This window comes from Rhinopithecus bieti, unplaced genomic scaffold (genome assembly GCF_001698545.2).
Source record: "Rhinopithecus bieti isolate Rb0 unplaced genomic scaffold, ASM169854v2 scaffold_1012, whole genome shotgun sequence".
In the NCBI taxonomy this organism is placed as follows: domain Eukaryota; kingdom Metazoa; phylum Chordata; class Mammalia; order Primates; family Cercopithecidae; genus Rhinopithecus; species Rhinopithecus bieti.
This window is the reverse complement of record NW_016803312.1, coordinates 2,590,492-2,601,453: the sequence shown is the minus strand read 5'-3', so window position 1 is coordinate 2,601,453 and position 10,962 is coordinate 2,590,492.

Sequence of the window (10,962 nt, the reverse complement as noted above, 5' to 3'; positions counted from 1 at the left end):
GGGCTCCCACTGATTCTACATTATGGTGAGTTGTAGAATTATTTCATTATATATTACAATGTAATGATAATAGAAATAAGGTGAACAATACATGTAGTGTGCTTGAATCATCCTGAAACCTTCCCCCACACCAGGTCAATGGAAAAATTGTTTTCCATGAAACTGGTCCCTGGTACCAAAAAGATTGGGGACTACTCATCTAAACAATAGGAGGAGCTGCTGCCAAAAGCACCTGCCTCAAGATACAGAGGGTGGCAGAGCCCCAAACCCTCAGGGGCAGGCAGGGAAGTTCATGCACTTGCCTGAGGTCACTGGGTAGCTAATGGCAGGGCTGATTTCCTGCTGTCCAGTCAGGAGGTCCTTCTCCTATACCCCCAGCCTTGTCCCTATTTCTCCCCAAATAATTGAGAAATGAACGGCCAGAGCTACAGGCTTAGTTTTGTGGTACACAGTTGGAACAACCTGGGCACAGTGGCTCACGCCTGTAATCCCAGCATTTTGGGAGGCCGAGGCAGGTGGATCATTTGAGGTCAGGAGTTTGATACCATCCTGGCCAACATGGCAAAATCCCATCTCTCCTAAAAATACAAAAATTAGCCAGGCATGGTGGCGTGCACTTGTACTCCCAGCTGCTCGGGAGGCTGAGGCAGGAGAATTGCTTGAACCCAGGAGGCGGAGATTGCAGTGAGCTGAGAGTGCGCCGTTGCACTCCAGCCTGGGCAACAGAGCGAGACTCCGTCTCAAAAAAAAAAAAAAAAAAAAAAAAAAAAAAGAGAAAAAACAAAATAAAGAAAACAAAAGAAAACAAAATAAGTCAGATGCTTATGGAAGTCTTGAAATACCTCTTCCACAAACGAATATCCCAAAAAAGTAGTTTAAAAACTGTTTCAGTAGAATACAGGCTAGAGAAGGAAAAATGACTTCTACCTAATTGTAATAATAGTGAACATGGCTGGGCGCGGTGGCTCAAGCCTGTAATCCCAGTACTTTGGGAGGCCGAGACGGGCGGATCACGAGGTCAGGAGATCGAGACCATCCTGGCTAACACAGTGAAACCCCGTCTCTACTAAAAAAATACAAAAAAAACTAGCCAGGCGTGGTGGTGGGCGCCTGTAGTCCCAGCTACTTGGGAGGCTGAGGCAGGAGAATGGCATAAACCCGGGAGGCGGAGCTTGCAGTGAGCTGATATCCGGCCACTGCACTCCAGCCTGGGCGATAGAGCGAGACTCCGTCTCAAAAAAAAAAAAAAAAAAATAGTGAACACATACATAGCACTTACTGTATGCCAGGCACTGCTCTGACACTCACAACTTGACACATTTATTCCACAGAATAACCCTATGAGGCAGGCACTAGTATTGTGATCTACAACTTACAGATGAGAAAATCAGCGGACAGAGGATTAAATGATTGGCCCGAGGTCACACCACTAAACCAGGGCTATGGGAGGTTGAGGCTGCAGTGAGCCAAGACTGTGCCACTGCAGTCCAGCCTGAGTGACAGAGCCAGACCTTGTCTCAAAAATAAACAAAAAACCCAAACCCAAGGCTAAAAGTCAAATTCTCAACTTCCAGGGCACTGTCCATTTGACTATTCCAGAAAGACCTTTACTAAGGGTGCAGTTGGTAGCTGAGGGGCTCACGTTGGACTTCCTGGTGGCTGGGCATCCCCTATGTGGCTCTCTCAGCTGGAGAGAATCCCTGCATTTCCTGGGCTACAGATTTTTCCATGTCATTTTATCCTCAGTCAGTGACTGAGACCTCTGTCTCAGCAGGGCTTCTCAAACTATCAGTGCTAAGGACCCAGTTTTTTTTTTTTTTTTTTTTTTTTTTTTTTTTTTTTTTTTTTTTTTTGAGATGGAGGTCTCACTCTGTCGCCCAGGCTGGAGTGCAGTGGCGCAATCTAGGCTTATTGCAACCTCTGCCTCCTGGGTTTAAGCAATTCTCTGCCTCAGCCTCCCAAGTAGCTGGGATTACAGGCACACGCCACCAGGCCCAGCTAATTTTTGTATTTTTAGTAGAGATAGGGTTTCACCGTCTTGGCCAGGTTGGTCTTGAATTCCTGACCTCGTGATCCACCCGGCTTGGCCTCCCAGAGTGCTGGGATTACAGGTGTAAGCCACCGTACCCGGCCAGGACCCAGGTTTTTACTTGCAGTGGGCTCTAATATGTGATGAGAAATGGAAATTTTTGTATTAAAAAACCATACAAAATGCAAGCTCATTTCTTTTTTGTTACTAGATTCTTGCAATATAGCATTGGTCTGTTAAATGCGTGTGGATGCCCCTGAATGCTTACTCTCACTTTCTGTGTTTGCCTCATTGTGGAGCCAGAAGCAATCTTTTGGGTCTCTTTGAGTGGCACAGTACTGTTTTTCTTTTCTTTGTAGAGATGAGGTCTTGCTATGTTGCCCAAGTTGGTCTCAAACTCCTGGCCTCTAGCTATCCTGGCCTCTAGCTATCTTGGCCTCCCAAAGCACTGGGATTACAGGTGTGAGCCACTGTGGCCTGTGAAAAGCACGTCCCTGCCAGCCTCTGCAGCGACAGATTCTGAAAATTCCAGAGACAAAATGTCACAAGCACTAATTTGGCTAGGTCCTGGCTGGGCCTTTCCCTGTGGTTACCTTGGAGGGAGAGGAGGAGCTCAAGGCCATTTGGTCACCTCTCTCACATTGTGTACCAGCAAAGCACAGGACTTAGAAACTCAAGAGCAAATCCATTCCCTTCACTCGTGAGCCGTGTGAGCTTGGGGCAGGTTCCTGACCCGTCTGTGCTTCAGTTTCGCCATCTGGCAGATGGAGAGGGCGATGCCTTCTGCTCAGGGAGGCGGTAAAGGTGAGATGCAATTGTGCCTGGAAAGTGCTTAGCACAGCGCCTCATTACTCTCTGTTCCTCTTTGTCCACAAAAAGACTCAAGTTAGGGCTGCTGGAAACAGGTGGGACTTGGGGGAGAGGGCAGCATGGCTGTGAGCCTTATAAGAACAATGTGGCCCTCTTGAACAAAATGTCAGAACAGAGGGTCTGGGTGGGCACAGCCTCCACAAATCCAGGCTTTGTGGTGGATTTGAGTGAGGATTTCCCAGGAAAAACGTCCACCAGCCAGAGAATTGTTGAGAGGAAGGTAGGAGGTCAACTCAACCTCAGACGGCTCCAATTTCATACCTTCCACTGAGATTTGCTGGGGAGGAAGCCTGATGCTGTGTCTCCAGGGTATCTAGGATAGATGTGGGGTGTGTAAGCACCAAAAAACCGGTCAGTCTGTGGTTTCTGGATTTGGCACTGTTAGCTTCAGAAGCACTGTCTTGGGGTGTAGAGCTCAGGATCAGGACACCTCAGGCCTCTGAATCATCAGGGGTAAGGCAGCTGCGATGGCCCAGGTATTAGTATGCTCAGGCTGCAGTCACTTAAAGCAACAGAAATGTATTTTCTCACAGTTCTGGAGGCTGGAAGTCCAACTGAAGGTGTCTGCAGGGCTGGTCCTTCTGAGGGCTGTGGGGGAAGGGTCTGCTCTAGGCCTCTCTCCTGGGCTTGCAGATGGCTGTCTTTTCTCTATGGCTTCACAATTCTCTTCCCTCTGTGTGTTTCTGTGTCAAAATCTTCCTCTTGTAATTGGAACACCAGGTTTTAGAATTAGGATTAGGGCCCACTCCAATGTCTTCATTTTTAACTTAATGATTTCTGCAAAGACCCTATCTCCAAACCCGCTTGCATTCTGAGGCACTGAGGCTTAGGATTTCGACATATGGATTCTAGGAGATTGAAGGGGGCCCATAATTCAGTCTAACAGCCCCTAACCCTCCTGGCTTCTGTAGAACCAAACAAACCATTCAAAGGCTGATCAACAACAAAAAACAAGCTTTTCAGACCAACAAGAGAAGAAAGACAAGATTGCAATGCCTTCATAACAGCGTTGCTTTATTGACGCAATGCAAAGAAAACTACGTTAGAATCTATCGATTCTCTCCCTCTTTTTTCTTTTTAGATGGAGTTTTGTTCTGTCATCCACGCTGGAGTGCAATGGCATGATCTTGGTTCACTGCAACCTCCACCTCCTGGATTTAAGAGATTCTTGTGCCTCAGCTTTCAGAGTACCTGGGATTACAGGCACCTGGCACCATGCCCAGCTAATTTTTGTATTTTTTAGTAGAGATGGGGTTTCACCATGTTGGCCAGGCTGGTCTTGAACTCCTGGCCTCAAGTGATCTGCCTGTCTCAGCCTCCCAAAGTGTTGGGATTACAGGTGTGAGCCACTGCACTGGGCCTCTATTGATTGTCTTTGAGATCAACAGTAAAGTAAGAGATGAGCCTGGGATCCCCCAGATTCCTCCTGTCTTCAGTATGTTAAGGCTCAGCCTAAAACTGTGCTCAGCCTTCCCAGTGTGGCTGAATGTGGGACTTAGGGCATGTCATGTAATCCTTCTGAGTTGAAATTTATTGATAAAGCCCAGATAACAAAAATAACTTCTATTTATCTCCCTAGGTGTTCTGAGCCTTAAGGTATGGTTGCAGTGATGACGCATTGCAGAACCAAATGAATTTGTCCTTAGGATAGACCATCCAAAGGCCTATCAATGGCAACAAAAAACAAGCTTTCCAACGAGAGAAGACATGATTGCAGTGCCTTCATAACAACGTTGCTTTATTGATGTAATGCAAGAAAAACTACATTAGAATCTATTGATTCTCTTTGAGATCTAATAATATGCTTTACTCAAATCTTTTTCACAAACCACTACCTCCATGGGTCTTTCAAGGGAACTGAAATTGGCCAGTTACAAGCAGAATTGGTTCTACTGCTCTTTGAAATCACAGAAGCAGACATGTTTTAGAATACAAAAGACACCAAGCTTTCTTTGGGAAACACGTCCTGTTTGGAAAATAAATCTCACTTCTTAACAAAATTGAAAGCATGCCTAACTTCAGATTTATTTGATTACAGAGTCCTTCTCAGGGCTAATCAGTTTTAGAACAGGTTCCTATTGGCATCAGAGAGCCAATAAAAAATCCAGGAGAGAAGTGCTAACACAACTTAGAGAAACAAGGTTGTTCATTTTTTTAAACAGCATTGAATTCATATTTACACCGCTGAGTGAAATTATTTATACACACCCTGTAGGTTTTGCATCTTCAGAATTTGTTAGCATTCAGAGAATTATAAACTGTACCTTGGCTTATTTGTGAAAAAAATATGTAAATGACACCTGGCGGGGTTTATTGAAACTATTACTCAGGTGTAGAGCTAGAGAAACTCAGCAGAAAGGAAGTAGGCTGGGTTTTTAGATGTCACAATGGATGGTTAAAAATTTCAGCTTTGGGGCAATGTTTTAATACTCGAATTATTTGCCTCTGGTCCTCATTTTCTCCATCTCCAGCATCGGTTCTGAACTCAGTGTTTTCTGTAAATATTAACTGGAATAACGTATGCTGAGACATCTGTGTGGGCCCTCCCAGGGTTAAGAATCCAATTCGTTGAAAAAAAAAGGAGAGTAAGTCTCAGGCCTCCTTAGCACGTGCTCTTTCTCAGTTGTAAGAAGGGACACTGTCTCCCCACTCCCCCAGCATGGAACCGGCAGGACGGAGGGGCTGGTTAGCAGGCAGGGTGAGGAAATGCACAGAAGTTTCACTTTTTCCGTCTTCCCTGTGTAGCTGCAGCATTTGGCTTGGTAACTTGTGAATTCCAAGATCAGAAGACCCACCGGAATTGAATTCCCAGTGCCCTGATCTTTCCAAATTCCATAATAATTTTTAAAAAGTTAATTAATTAATTACTTTTTTTGAGACAGGGTCTCTCTCTGTTCCTCAGGCTGGAGTACAGTGGCACAGTCTACGCTCTGCTTCCCAGGTTCAAGGGATTCTCCTGCCTCAGCCTCCTGAGTAGTTGGGATTACAGGTGTGCGCCACCACACCTGGTTAATTTTTGTATTTTTAGTGGAGACAGGGTTTCACCATGTTGGCCAGGCTGGTCTTGAACTCCTGACCTTAAGTCATCTGCCCTCACTGGCCTCCCAAAGTGCTGAGATTACAGATGTGAGCCACCACACCTGGCTCATAGTAATAATTATATTAATATTATTATTCTTTTTTCCCACATCACCATGTCATATTGTAGCACAGAAAACTAAAGTTGGACCAATGACTATTGGCTGGAAGGAGTCCACTGGGATTCTGATGGTTATTGACTGCATTCGTATGTCCCCCGAAGATTCACGTGTTGAAATCCTAACCCCCAGGTGGATATTAGAAGGTAGGACTTTTGGGAGGTGATTAGGTCATGAGGGTGGGGCGCTTATGATGGGGTTAGTGCACTTATAAAAGAGACAGAAAGTCCAGGCAAGGTGGCTCATGCTTGTAATCCCAGCACTTTGGGAGGCCTAAGCAGTGGATCACTTGAGGTCGGGAGTTCAAGACCAGTCTGGCCAACATGGTGAAATCCTGTCTCTACTAAAAATACAAAAGTTAGCCAGGCATGGTGGGACACACCTGTAGTCCCAGCTACTTGGGAGGCCGAAGCAGGAGAATGGCTTGAGCATGGAAGGCAGAGGTTACAGTGAGCCGAGATTGTGCCACTGCACTCCAGCCTGGGTAGTAACAGAGTGAGTGAGACTCGGGGTCTTAAAAAAAAAAAAAGAAAAGAAAAAAAAAAAGGGAAGAGCTTGCTTCCTTTCTCTGCTCTCCACCATGTAAGGTCACAGTGAGAAGGCAGCTGTCTGTGAACCAGGAACAGGGCCTTTGCCAGGAACCCGATCATGTTGGCACCCTGATCTCAGACTTCCAGTCTCCAGAACTATGAGAAATAAATGTTCGTTGTTTAAGCTCCCAGCTTTGGTAATTTGTTACAGCAACCTGGACTGACAAAAACAAAGATCATCCCAAAAAATAAGACCTCTTTTTTTGGTTTTTCCTTCTGATTCTGGCTCTCAGGTACCACCACGGGAGGTTATTTGGGCTCTCTAAACAACTGATGTGGGATCAAGAGAGATACAGAGTTCCCATTTGTCTGTTTCCCTCTGTGAACGACAACTCTAGATTTGATCTAAAATCTGTGGGAAAAACATTCAGCAAAGGGAGAGGCCAGTTTACCAACATGCGGAGGCAGGAATGGTCAGGAGAATCCGCCTCACATCATGCAGCCCTCACCCTGCCTTGTCAGAAGATGATAATCGTGCTGCCATTTATACAGTGACTCTCTTAGGGGTCAGGTAGTGGTGATAATTTGACATATTTTATTTCTGAATCTCACATTTTTAGGCAGTTATGATTGTTCCCACTTTACAGATGAGGTAACTGAGAGCTGAACATCACAGCTAATAAGTAGAAAAGCCAGGGTTTTGGCTTCAGAGCCTGCGTTTAAACAATTATTCTATTTTACTATATGATTTTGGGAAGGCATGTAAACTTTTGAGGATCAATACCCTCTTAAGCAAGACAGAGATAAGAATTCTATTTTGCAATAAGCACAGAGGAGGATGTTCAGGTCACAGAAATGCAAATTAAGGACTCCTTGCCAGAGCAATCAGGCAAGAGAAAGAAAGAAAGGACATCCAAACTGGAAAAGAAGTCAAACTGTCTCTGTGTGCTGATGATATGATCGTATACCTAGAAAACCCTAAAGACTCCTCCAAAACACTTCTAGATTTGATAAATGAATTCAGTAAAGTCCTAGGTTACAAAATTAATGTATACAAATCAGTAGCACTGCTACTCGTCAACGGCCGACCTGAGAATCAAATCAAGAACTCAATCTTTTTTTTACAATAGCTGCAAAAAACAAAACAAAACAAAAACAACCCTAGGGATATACTTAACCAAAAATATGAAAGTTCTCTACAAGGAGAATTACAAAATACTGCTGAATGAAATCGTAGATGACACAAACAAATGGAAACACATCCCATACTCATGGATTGGAAGAATCAATCATGAAAATGACCACACTTCCAAGTGCAATCTACAGATTCAATGCAATTCCTATAAAAATACCAACTTTGTTTTTTCACAGAATTAGAAAAAACAATCCTAAAATTCACAGGGGAACCAAAAAAGAGCCCAAATAGTTCAAAGCAATCCTAAGCGAAGGAACAAATCTGGAGGTATCATATTACTTCACGAATTATACTACAAGGCTATAGTTACCAAAACAGCATAGTACTGATATAAAAGTAGATACATAGACCAATGGAACAGAATGGATAACCCATAAATAAAGCCAAATACTTACAACCAATTGATCTTCAACAAATCATACAAAAACATAAACTGAAGAGAGGACACTCTATTCAATAAATGATGCTGGGAAAACTTGATAACCACATGTAGAAGAATAAAGCCAGATCCCTATCTCTCACCATATAAAAAATCAACTCAAGATGGTTTATAGACTTGAATCTAAGACTTGAAACTATAAAAATTCTAGAAAAAAACCTAGGAAAACTATTCTGGACATTGGTCTAGGCAAAGAATTTGTGCCTAAGACCCCAAAAGCAAATGCAATAAAAGCAAAAATAAATACATGGGGCCTAATTAAACTAAAAACCTTCAGCACAGCAAAAGAAATAATCATCAGAGAAAACAGACGATTCACAGAATGGGAGAAAATATTTGCAAACTATATATCTGACTAATATCCAGAATCTACAAGGAACTGAAACAAATCAGCAAGAAAAAACAAAACAAAACAAAACAAATCATCCCATCAAAAAGTAGGTAAATGACACGAATAGACATTTCTCAAAAGAAGATATACAAATGGCCAACAATGAAAAAATGCTCAACATCACTAATCATCAGGGAGAGGCAAATTAAAACCACAGTGAGATAACCTCCTTACCCAACCAGAATAGCCATTATTAAAAAGTGAAAAAGCAATAGAAGGTGTGGATGCAGTTAAAAGGGAATGGTTATATCCTGCTGGTGGAAAAGTAAATTAGTACAACGTCTATGGAAAACAGTATAGAGATTTCTCAAAGAACTACAAGCAGATGAACCATTCGATCCAGCAATCCCACTACTGGGTATCAACCTAAGGGAAAAGTCCTTCTATCAGGAAGACACCTGTATGCATATGTTTATTGTAGTACAATTCACAATTGCAAAGATATGGAATCAACCTAACTGTCCATCAAGCGATGAGTGGATAAAGAAAATGTAATATACATATACAGTAGAATACTACTCAGCCATAAAAAAGAAAAAAATAATGTCTTTTGCAGCAACTTGGATAGAGCTGAAGGCCATTATTCCAAGGAACTTGGGAATGAAAAACCAAATACCACATGTTGTCACTCATAACTAAGCTGTGGGTATGCAAAGGCATATGCAAAGGTATAATGGATATTGAAGACTCAGAAAGCGGGGGTGGAAGGGGGTGAGTGATTGTAAAACTACACATTGGGTAGAGTGTACACTACCTGGGTGATGGGTACACTAAAATTTCATACTTGACCACTGTATAATTCATCCATGTAACCAAAAACTACTTGTACCCCTAAAGCTACTGAAATAAAAAAGAAATGCAAATTAATACCACAACGAGCTGTCACCTCACACCTGTAAGGGTGGCTATCATTGAAAAGATCAAAGATAACAAGTGTAGCCAAGGATGCAGAGAAAAGGGAACCCCTGTCCACTGTTGGTGGGAATGTAAATTGGTACAGCCGCTACGGAAACCAGTGAGAGGTGAAGCCAGCTGGACTTCCTGGGTGGAGTGGGGACTTGGGGACCAAGAGGCTTGGTACAAATGGGGAGGATGCACCCAATCACACTCTGGTAAAACGCACCAATCAGCACTCTGTAAAATGCACCAATCAGCGCTCTGTAAATCAGCAGGATTCTAAAAGTAGCCAATTGTGGGGAGGATTGAAAAAAGGGCACTCTGATAGGACAGAAAGGAAACATGGGAGGGGACAATAAGGGAATAAAAGCTGGCCACCCTCAGCCAGCAGCCGCAACCTTCTCGGGTCCACTTGCATGCTGTGGAAGCTTTGTCCGTTCACTCTTCACGATAAAACTTGTTACCACTCACTCTTTGGTTCTATGCCATCTTTAAGAGCTGTAGCACTCACCACAAAGGTCCTTGGCTCCATTCTTGAAGTCAGCGAGACCACAAACCCACAGACAGGAAACCAACTCCAGACGCCACCGGAGGGAAGATCCCTCAAAACCTAAAAATAGAACATGATCCAGCAATTCCACTACTGGGTATATATCCAAAGGAATTGAAGTCAGTCTGTTGAAGAGATACCTGCACTCTCCTGTTCGTGGCAGCACTATTCACAGCAGCCAAGATGGGAAATCAAACTAAGTGTCCACCAATGGATAAAGAAACTGTGGTCTATATACACAATGGGGGCATATTCAACTATTACAAACAAGGAAATCCTGTCATTTGTGACAAGACAGATGAGTCTGGAGGACACTCTGCTGAGTAAAATAAGCCAGGCACAGAAAGACAAATATTCTGTGACCTCACTTATTTTTATTTATTTATTTATTTATTTTTTGGAGATGGAGTTTTGCTTGTCGCCCAGGCTGGAGAGCAATGACAAGACCTCAGCTCACTGCAACCTCTGCCTCCCGGGTTCAAGCGATTCTCCTCCCTCAGCCTCCGGAGTAGCTGGGATTACAGGCATGTGTCATCATGCCCGGCTAATTTTTGTATATTTATTAAAGACAGGGTTTCACCATGTTGGCCAGGCTAGTCTCGAACTCCTGACCTCAGGTGATCCACCCACCTCAGCCTCCCAAAGTGCTAGGACTACAGGCGTGAGCCACCTCGCCTGGCCCTGTGTGACCTCACTTCTATGTGGAACCTAAAAATGTTGAACCCTTCGACGTAGAGTAGAATGGTGGTTACCAGGGGCTGGGAGTGGAGGATGGTGGACTGGGGAGGGAATCAGATGTTGGTCAAAGGATACAAAGTTTCAGTTACATAAAAAGAATAAGTTTTTGAGATCTATTGCACAGCG